General features: G+C 42.8%; 1 protein-coding gene across 3 annotated transcripts in view; it reads left to right on the top strand.

Moving 5' to 3' along the window:
- Nucleotides 1-4,185: 4,185 nt before the first annotated feature.
- SENP5 (SUMO specific peptidase 5) overlaps nucleotides 4,186-10,866 on the top strand; it is a 48,040-nt gene continuing 41,359 nt past the window's right edge. For all 3 annotated transcript variants that reach the window (XM_043873922.1, XM_043873921.1, XM_043873920.1), the window contains exon 1: nucleotides 4,186-4,376. The gene's annotated coding sequence lies outside the window, so the exon portion shown is untranslated. The remainder of the gene's footprint in view (nucleotides 4,377-10,866) is intronic.

Here is a 10,866-nt window from a genome sequence, read left to right as displayed (position 1 = left end):
TAATAAAGGGGAGATGGGTGTACACGGCAGTAGCCACCATAGCTTGCATGTGAAAACTTACAATTCCAGTTTTTTATAACTCTTCTTAGTCTGTTCATGCTGCTATAATGGAGTATCATACACTGAGTGGCTTATAAACAAGCTTATTTCTCACAATTCTGCAGGCTGGAAGTCCAAGATCAAGGTGCCAGAGATTTGGTATCTGGTGAGGTCCCTCTTCCTAATTTACAGCTTTGCTTCTCACTATGTCCTCATGTGGTGGAAGAGGCAAAGGTACTCCTTGGGGTCTCTTACAAGGGCACCCTCATGACCTAATCATCTCCCAAAGCCCCCACCTCTTCATACAGTCATATTGGGGGTTTTCTCAACCTATGAATTTTAGGGGAGACAAAAACATTCGGTGTATGGCATCCCCTTTCACATCTTTGTCTCTGTTGATACTATGTAACTCCTTTTTAGAAGAGAGGGTCAGAGAGGCTATTTTGCTCAGTAATTACCCAGCTGGAATTTAAGCCTTTCCCATCCTAGGGAGTTAACTTGAAACAACTTTCAGCTCAGTAGGCCTTACTTCAGTTGTAAGGTAGCTGATTTTCTAAAAAAATTTATTTGGCTGTGTCAAGTCTTTGTTGGGTCATGTGGGATCTTTGATTGCAGTGCCCAGTTTCTCTAGTTGTGGTGCGTGAGCTCAGTAGTTGTGGCGCGTGAGCTCAGTAGTTGTGGCATGAGGGATCTTAGTTCCCCAACCAGGGGTGTCCCCTGCATTGCAAGGCAGATTCTTAATCACTGAACCACTGGAGAAGTCCTTGCATACATGCTAAGTTGCTTTAGCCGTGTTCAACTCTTTGTTACCCCATGGACTGTAGCCCACGAGGCTCCTCCATCCATGGGATTCTCCATGCAAGAATGCTGGAGTGGGTTATCAGGCCCTCCTCCAGGAGATCAGTCTTCCAGACCCAGGGATGAAACCTGAATCTCATTATGTTTCCTGCATTGGAAGGCTGGTTCTTTATCAATAGCGCCACCGGGAAGCCCTTGGATAGCTGATTTTGAAGGGATGTAATTGTTTACATTGTAGGTGGATTCTTTACCTGTGTGTCATTGCCTACTCTAGGGGATTTTCCCAACCCAGGGATTGAACCAGTGTCTCTTGCATTGGCAGACAAATTCTTGTATCACTGCACCTTCTAAGCCCATTGTTTACATAGCTTATGAAAACTTAAATGCAATTTAAATATAGATGCATTGTTACATATTTAGTTATACATCAGTCAGAAAAGACCACAAGTAGCTGCTATGAATTCTTCATGGAGTGACTGGTTTAGCTTAGCTGAGGCAAGGCAGCCATCCAGAGCAGGAGCAGAAATGCCCCACTTACCCAAAAGTAAATGGCCTTCGATGGTTTTGCCTTACCCTTGAGTTCCCTCTAAAGGGCATTGCTGCCACTGTTGGTCTCAAAGATAGAGGATTCTGAGCATAAAAAACTGATTCTTGCCACTGCCGTGTGATACTCAGGATTTGGAAGGGCTGCTGGAGGAGGAAATGGCAACCCATTCTAGTATTCTTGCCTGGAGAATCCCATAGACAGAAGAGCCTGGTGGGCTATAGTCCACCAAGGGTCAGAAAGAGTCAGACACGATGGAGTGACTGAGCACTCAGGTTTACACTATTCTGTAAGAATTATATATAACAATCTGACTGTTCAGAAGCATGGACTCTCTTGGTTCTTGAGTCAAACTCAGTATCTGCAAAGTCACATTCTCGTGGGAAGAGAATGCCATGGCATCACTTCACATTTTTTAATGTTTTAAGCCAGCTTTTCCACTCTCCTCCTTGACCCTCATCAAGAGGCTCTTAGTTCCTCTTCACTTTCTGCCATTAGAGTGGTGTCATCAGCCTATCTGAAGTTGTTGATATTTCTCCCTGCAATCTTGATTCCAGCTTGTAACTCAACCAGCCCAGCATTTTGCATGATGTACTCTGCACATAAGTTAAACAAACAGGGTGAGAGATACACAGCCTTGTATTCCTTTCCCAATTTTGAACCATTTGTTCCATGTAAGGTTCTAATTGATGCTTCTTGACACACATACAGGTTTCTCAGGAGACAGGTAAGATGGTCTGGTATGCCCATCTCTAAGAATTTTCCAGTTTGTTGTGAACCACACAGTCAAAGACTTTTGCATAATCAATGAAACAGATGTTTTTCTGGAATTCCTTTGCGTTCTCTGTGATCCAATGAATGTTGGCAATTTGATCTCTGGTTCCTCTGTCTTTTTTAAATCCAGCTCATACATCTGGAAATTCTCGATTCAAGTACTTCTGAAGTGTAGCTTGAAGGATTTTGAGCATAACCTTACTAGCATGGGAAGTGAGCACAACTCTGTGGTAGTTTGAACTTCTTTGGCACTGCCCTTCTGTGGAGTTGGGGAGTCCTGTGGCCACTGCTGGGTTTTCCAAATTTGCTGACATAGCTAATGCAGCACTTTAACAAATTCCATCACCTCCACTAGTTTTATTGGTGGTAATGCTTCCTAAGCCACTTGACTTCACACAGCAGGATGTCTGGCTCTAGTGAGTGCCTACACCATCGTGATTATCTGGGTCATCAGGACTTCTTCATACAATTCTGTGTATTCTTGCCACCTCTCTATGCAGTGTTCTGCCCGTAGTCCAAGTCCCCGGTCGGGAAAGAATACTCCTCGAAACAATGCAACTCACAATAGGGGAATTTATTACTGACTCGAGCCAGGGCCTCCCGCCCTCACCAGGTGTGTGAGGACGAAAGGCCCTGAGCCCCAGTTCCCTAGGGTATTTATTAGGTCAAAACAAGCAACAGGTAGTTGGCGCAAGCGGGTTGGTTACACAGTTGCAAGGTAATTTTTGTTGGCCCTACATGGGGCTTTCAGCTTTCCCCTGATAGGTTCCCTTTCTTCTGGCTAGGCATATGTTGATTGGCTGGCTCCAGGAGGCCTGATAATTATGTTACCCCAGGAAACCAGGCCTACTCCTAATCTAGGCTGCCTGCCATGGCGTTAGCGGTGACAGCCTCACATGCAGTACATCTAGATACAGTTATGTAGACCATACAGTTATGTAGTTACGTAGTACATCTAGATACAGTTATGTAGCAGTTCTTGAAGGGTGCAAAGAACATTTATTTTTGTTCCTTCTCCTCCAATCCATTTCATGGGGCTAGTTCTTCCCTTTTCCCTGGGTGAAATTTAGAAGAAAGACTCCGGCAGTTTTACCAGCAAGTTCTTAGAATATTCAAGGAAAAATAATTCCAGTCCTGCACAAACTATTTCAGGATGTAGAAAACACCCCTCAAATTCTGTTTCAAGGATAGCATAAAACGTGATACGAAAACAGTATGTGAAAGTTACAAGGCAGTCTCATTCATGAAAAACCAAATCTAGCAATGTATGAAAAAGGGAGTACATCCCAATCGAGTTATGCACGGTTAGGTATATTGCTACTGCTGCTGCTAAGTCGCTTCAGTCGTGTCCTACTCTGTGCGACCCCATAGATGGCAGCCCACCAGACTCTTCCGTCCCTGGGATTCTACAGGCAAGAATACTGGAGTGGGTTGCCATTTCCTTCTCCGTAGGTTTATTGCACAGACTTACTAAACACCTGTAAGTCAGTCACTGTTTGGTGCAATAGTGGTAAATAAGCCCAGGCTCTTCCCTCCTGGGGGAGTGTTCTCAGCCGAAGAGGGGCAAAGCAGGGATTACAGAGGCCCATAGCGATGCCAAGCCGAAAGATCACCATCGGAAAACCAGGGAAGAAAAACCTAGGCCAGGCTTCAGAGTGCATCCAGAGCAGCAACGTGTCTTTCGCTTCGGGCCAAAGAGAGACTAGTGAGGAGAGAGGTCGTATAGTAGCTGTGGTCTGCCTTAGCCCATTGGAACTTGGTCTGCCAAGCCCTTACAGACTTGAGAGCAGTATGTAAAGAAGCCTCACACCCGGTTTGACGTTCAGATCCCAGTTTCTACAACCCTCGAGCGCTAGAAAGGAGGCGCCGGGGCGGGACCAAATGCAGATGTCCCAGGAGGGCGGGGGAGCGTGCGCTGCCGGAAGCGGAGGCAAGCTGGGCCACGCCCCCAGCGCCGAGCCCTCCCTCGCTCCCCCGCCCTCTACACACGGCGCGGGCGGGGCCGGGGCGGAAGAGCACTGAAGGAGGTGACGGTGTAAGTGAGCGCCGGCGTCGCGGCAGCGGATCCAGAGGAAGCTCGGCGGCGGTGGCTGCTGTAAGCAGGCCGGACGCCTGCTGGCTGACGAGGCTTCCTCTAAAGCTGGCGAAGGCGGGGCCGCAGTCCGAGCTGCCGCAGTATCTGGACCCACGACGGGGCAGGTGCCGGCAGCGAGGGACGTAGGTAAGCGGGAACCTGGGTGTCAAATCCGGCGAATTACTGGCGGACGGAGCTGGCTGGCTGGCCATTCCCGCGTCAGTGCGCGCCAGCTCAGCACCCCGGCCTGGAGGCCTGGTGCGCTGCTCTTCCCCTACCACCGAACCATAGGCAGTGGATTTCTCCCCCGCGTTTCTGTGCCTTTCTGGGGGCGGGGAAGGAGCTCGTCCCGAGGGACCAATGTCCTCCTCTCCTTCTCACCAGTTCGAGCTGTACGGGGCAGAAGCGGAGAGGGCTAGCGCCTCCGGCCACTCCTCCTGAAGCCGGGGGAGGCTTTGAGAGGAATTGCTGCTGGTAGAGATCCTCCAGCTCCTGCCGTCTTGGGTTTTGTTCGGACAACTCTCCTTCCGTCATGCCTTTGGTTCCATCCTTCACACTCCTGGCACCCGGTTCTAGTGAACGGGTATGGCACAACTGAGTATTTGGATGGTCGGAAGCCTGTTTTCCCATTCTGTTTATGCTATGTAATATCAACCTCCGTTCCACTGTATAACGACTCTTGGTCATACAAGAGTGACCACTCTTGCGGAGGAGGGATGCAGCGAGGGTGTCAAGAGGTATGGGATTTGGACTTGGTGTCAGGAGAACTGAGTTGAAACGCTCGCCTGCCATTTGGTAGTGGCGTCAATCTGGTGTAGACATTTTTAACCCATGTAAAATGGAACTTTCTTTTACCTATATAAATTAGTTTGGAGAATTAAATGAAGAAAGCAGAATGTTAATCCTAAAATACTCGGGGAATCAGGTTAAACTTGGCTTAAGAATACCCAGGACACTTAATGGTAGGTTCTTAGTTATGTCTTTAACCCAGAATAACTATGCTTGGTGTGGGGAAGGGTGCCAGAGGAGATACTAGGATCTTGTGTGTTAAAACCTGACTGTAGTCTCTGCTTTGGGTTGGGCAGCATTAGAAAGAAATCAATTTCTCCTTGTCACCCAGACTTCTCATGCTTATTGATTACACATTATTAGTGTATGAGGGATGACCTGAATCAGTTTTGCTCCTTTCTCAGTATAGTTAGTGGGTCCTTTCTAGGAAAAAAGCTGGGAAGGGCTTCATTCACAGCTTGGCCCACTCTAGAAGGAATTCTTTGCACGTTTCCGAGAACTTCTCCCTCTGCCTCTGAAACATTTCATGTTAATTAAAAATGTTCAGAGAATAAATACAGGAACTTGAATCCTCTGAGTGGCCGGACATTACAGTTCCAAGTTAACATGAGGAGAGACCTTTCTCTGTATTGGTGAGAGAAGTTTCCCCGCTCTGAAGTTTAGTAGTGCCTATGTTAGAGAAGTGTTTGGGGTGGAGAGAAGGGAGATGCAGTTACTGACTTGAATGAGTAGCACCTGTTCTTACAATTGCTTGGTCTCACAAGTTATGTATACTTGCCTTTCCTCATTGGAGCACGATACTCAGTGGAGCATGATGAAGTGTAGTCTTCCCTTCCTTTGAACACAGGATTGTCAGTTTGGGACTTTAAGTCATGGATACGGAAGGAACCTTGAGGGTCATCAAATCCAGTGGTCCAAAATCTGCAGGACATCAGAATCAGTTGGGGAATTAAAACCCCTGATGCTCAGTCACTACCTTAATAGATCTGAAATGGGACCCCGGTATTTGTGATTTTTCAAAAGCCTTTCAGGTGATATTCATAGTTTGAAAATACAGATGTAGATCGTATTTTAGTTTATAAACAGGCTCAGAGAGGTGAAGTGCCATGCTCAATTAGTTTGTTGCCTATGCCTCTTTAATTTTTTTATGTTTCTCTTCCATTCTTTAACAGGTAACCTTACTTGAATCAATAGTACTGTTTCAGGTTTTCTAGTGCTGAGAGCACAGAAGTGGAAAAAAATGTCATTTGTCAATAGTTCTGTGTAGTCCTGTTTTCATAGTTCCCTGTGCAGTTAGACTCCTTAATGCTCTTTAATGAAAATAATAGATTTTACACTAAAATTTTTTTACTAAGTATTGCTTAGGGTTTTTGTTGTTGGAATTATATAAAGGTCATGTCACTTTATAAATCAGTTTTTTAGACTTTTATGCCAGGCCTTCATAAACTGCGGGAAAATTCCAATTTAGAAAAATTTTGCTTTTGTTCTGGCTTGTAATGAACCATCCACAGGTGTCTTCCCACCCTCTCCTTCATCCTGGTATGCTTGACCTCTTTGTATCACTAGCCAACTTCCTATGGAATTCAATTTGAGAACTGTTAGAGAAGCCCTATAACGTCTCTAATTGCCTTATAAGCACCTGATTTAACTAGAGGTTCTCAGGATTGCCTTAAGCTGGTCCTTGAATTTTAGTTCCTTTTTCTTTTTTGATTAATTGTACTGTACCACTGATTCAAAGAATTTGATAAATGTCTAGAAAGGATCAACTGATGGGGAAGTAACAGTGTTTTATATGTATTTTTCTTACTCATTATAGTGAAAATGTGACTTTTGCTGGCGGAGGGGGAGTGATATTTTCAGGATTCTTAAGATAATAGATTATTAGGCATAATTATTATTATTAGATTTGAACATTCTCTCTTGGGGAGATATATGCATTATCAAATTATTCTTTGATAAAATAAGAATCACTGAAGCAATGAAAAGGCTATGTTAATAGTAGATTCAGAAATGGATCCTATGTCACAAATATAAAGGAAGATGCCGAATTATTTCCTTTCTAAAAATGACCCTATTTATAGCATGTTAACTTCCTACAACCAGATGACACAGGGCATTCTGAATTCACTGATTTAAAAAGTCATGTTAACAGATAATTTATACATTCAGAATTTAGAGAGACGTATGGTATGTGTCTAAGATGAAAAACTGAGTCGGTAAGTCTTTAAATTTTAAAATTTTGTGTCTGAAATTCCTTAATTCTGAAGCCTAAAAATTGTTGAATTTCAGACTCTGATGGAGTACACTTTCCAAGTAGAGGTATTTAGAAAGGATAAATGTGAACCCAGGGTTCACAGTTTTAATATAAACTGGTGTTACAGATTTAACATAGAAGCAAAGGCAGGGATGGGATAGTGACAACTTGAAGACCCTCTGAGAAGTGGAGTTTGGAAGTCATTTGTTGGTCCTTGAGGCAGTCTTCTCTGTCTGTAAGGACCTGAGACCAAAATTGGATATTTGACTTCATCCACTTTATACCTGGTGGCTGAATTGCCTATCACCAGGAGATGCCATAAATGTACAAATCTTCAATTTTCAGTCTTGATGTTTTTATGATTCATTCATGTCCTGTGATGCCAGTGGGCAGTATTTTTTATTTTTGTTTTGTTTTTAATCTTATTTCCTATTATAAGCCGTTCATTCTGGGACTTCCCTGGCAGTCCAGTGGATAATACTCCACCTTTCAATACAGGGAACACGATCCCTGGTTGAGGAGCTAAGATCCCACCTGTCTCTTGGCCAAAAAACCAAAGCATAATACAGAAGCAATATTGTAACAAATTCAAGAAACACTTTTTAAAAAAGTGGTCCACATTAAAAAATCTTAAGAAAAAAAAAACAAAACCACAACACCATTCATTCTCATTTTTGAAGAGTAGGTAACCTCCCCCCTGTTCATTTACTACACAACTATTCTCATTACTGTCTTGTTGTTTAGTTGCTCAGTCATGTCCAACTCTTTGTGACCCCATGGACTGTGGCCAGGAGCCAGCCACCAGGCTTCTCTGTCCATGGGATTTCCCAGGCAAGAATGCTGGAGTGGGTTGCCATTTCCTTCTCCAGGACATCTTCCCGATCCAGGGATCAAACCCATGCCTCCTGCATTGGCAGGTGGACTCTTTATCGCTGAGCCACTTGGAAAGCACCTAACTACAGGAGAAAGAACTTTTTCATAGTGATGGTTGAGTTAACCTATACAGTGGTTCCACTGCAAACAGAAATAAATATTGGGCCTCTTAAGGATTGTTCAGAGTTTAGACTGTCCTAGGGTCAGTGAGTATCTAATAAGAGTTAAAAGCTCACTTCTGTTTCCCTTGTGTGTTTGTGTTTTATCTCTTTTTAATATATACTATCCATATTTGCTGTGCTGTTTATTATTTTTTTGGCCTTGCCTTATGGCTTGTGGGCTCTTAGTTCCCTGACCAGGGATTAAACCCTAGCCATCACCAATGAAAACTCAGAGTACTAACTACTTGATCATCAGCGAATTTTCCTAGTTTTTCTTAGAAGGAATGTTGGTATTTGGTGAACACATAATAGCATGGCCGATAATATAGGAGCAAAAATGTTAAGGGACCCTATGTGGAGGTTGCTTTTAATTTTAATTACGTGTACTCTGAGTTCATGCTTGGGATTTATTGATTTTAGGGTACACTGGTTGGACTCTTACTGGATAGCCTTCAACAGTGTTATCCTTGTCTTTTTTCCCTTAGGCTCCTTAGATTTCCCAAAGAAGAATGTTCAAATCTCTGGCTTGGAGATTATAAACTGGGCTGTCAGCAGTCTTGTAGCTAACCTGGGGAAAATCATAGAGGTTTTAGTATTCAGTGTGTAAACATTCACTTACGCTCATTGAACTCAACTATTTTCAGTATGATACCCTCATTCTCAACTGGACCAGATGCTGTCCAATCCAGGAATCCTTTGTTTTCCTTATCCAGTGTGGTAGCCGCTAGCCACATGTAGCAACTAAAATTTAAATAATGAAAATTAAGTAACATTAAATATTTAGTTCCTCAGTTACAGTAGACACGTTTGAGGTGGTCAATAACCACATGTTTCCAGAGACTTCCATATGGGACAGGGCCAATGTAGCATATTTCTGTCATTGCAGAACTTCTGTTGGTCAGCGCTGTTATAGTCTAGAAGGCAAGGTTGGGGGGAGGGGCAGTTGGCTGGTTTTTGTGGAGAGTAGAAGGGTATCTAAATAATTGATCCATCCCCTTGTTTTTAGCATGGTGTTCACAGCCTTTTTTTTATAGAACCTGCTGCTGCTGATTTCCTGACCTGTTTTGAGGCACTCTTATGTAAATTGAACTGCTTTTTTCATTGCAAGCTTGACATTTAACTTTCTTACGTCTTTAAGTCAATCTGCATTCCAACTTCCTCTCTAGTCTGCCATCTGTATCCGTAAGTAAAGTACTCCATCAATATTTAAACACATACAGCTGTCTCCATTTTTTAAAAATCTGCCCTCATATTTACTCATGATTCTTGAGTAGTTTTATGTATTGTTTTCTTTACTCCATCTTGACTTTTGTCCTCGCCTTTCTACTAAAATTCCTCTTGTGAAAGTCTTGAGAATCAGGTGGACACTTTTTAATCCTTATCTTGCTTGACCTCTCAATAGCCTTTGACTGACCATTTCCCTCTTTCTAGAAACTTTCCCTAGCTTTCTGGGCACCATCCTTACCTGATTTTCCACTTTATTTCCCTAATCATTCCTTCTTACTTTCCTTTGCAAAGCAGTCTTCTTCCTTTTCCTCAACTCTTACATCCTACAGTTCCTGAGGACACTACCCTACTGTGCATTCTCTTCTGTGTTTTACAAATTTTCCTCGGTGAGTTTAGCATTTTCTGTAGCTTTGGTTACTATCAGTTGATGACTTAAAGTGGAATTTCTGTGTTGTTCTCTTTTTAGAGTTCCTGACTTGTGTATCCACCATTATGCGTCCACTTAGATTTCTTACATTCACCTCAAATCTAACATGTCTAAAACTGAAGAGATGGCCAGTATAATCTTCCTCCAGTCTTTATTTGTTCCATATAAATCTCCCCAGTAACTCATACCGAAGTTCTTACCCCTGCATACTGGCTTTCCCACAGTCTTGATATTTCTGACCTAAAAAATTTCAAGATCAATTCACTTTACTACTTCTCCCAGTTTTCCTTTCATCCATTCACCATGCCTACATTTACCTATAACAGGCTCCTAACAGGTTTCCTTTCCTGTGGTCTTCTCCCAGGCATTCTGCACACTGCAGATAGAATGATCTTTTTAAGCATATAAATTGGGTCTTAGGCCTGTCTTTGTCTTTCAGTGGCTTCACACTACCTTTATGTTAAATAGCAGCATCATTAATTTAGTTTTTCTATTTCTTGCCTACCTCTCCAGCCCCTTTAAGTGCTACATGCCCTCTCCTGGACTTCTTTTTATCTGTTCACTTTAACTAGTAACTCTTTATCATCCTTTGAGCTTAAAAATAATTCTTTCAGAGTGGTCTTCCTTGACCCTCTTGCCAGATATTCCCATGGCTCTGAATTTTACCTTTCTTATATGCATCACATTTGTTTATACTTGTTCAGATGACTCTTCCACTAGACTCTATATTTTTTGAAAGCACAGTGCTGTTCTATTTGCAGAATCTCAAATATTTATTGAATTGAAATTTAATAGTTGTATATTTTTATAATTTCAGCCATTATAATCAGCCATTATGATGGTGATTGTTAAAATCACCATCAGAAGTGTTAGATTAATTTACCTTTTTTTCTTTTCTTTTTGGCC

Source organism: Cervus elaphus, chromosome 19 (assembly GCF_910594005.1).
Source record: "Cervus elaphus chromosome 19, mCerEla1.1, whole genome shotgun sequence".
Lineage (NCBI taxonomy): Eukaryota > Metazoa > Chordata > Mammalia > Artiodactyla > Cervidae > Cervus > Cervus elaphus.
This window is presented reverse-complemented; position numbering and strand designations above follow the sequence as displayed.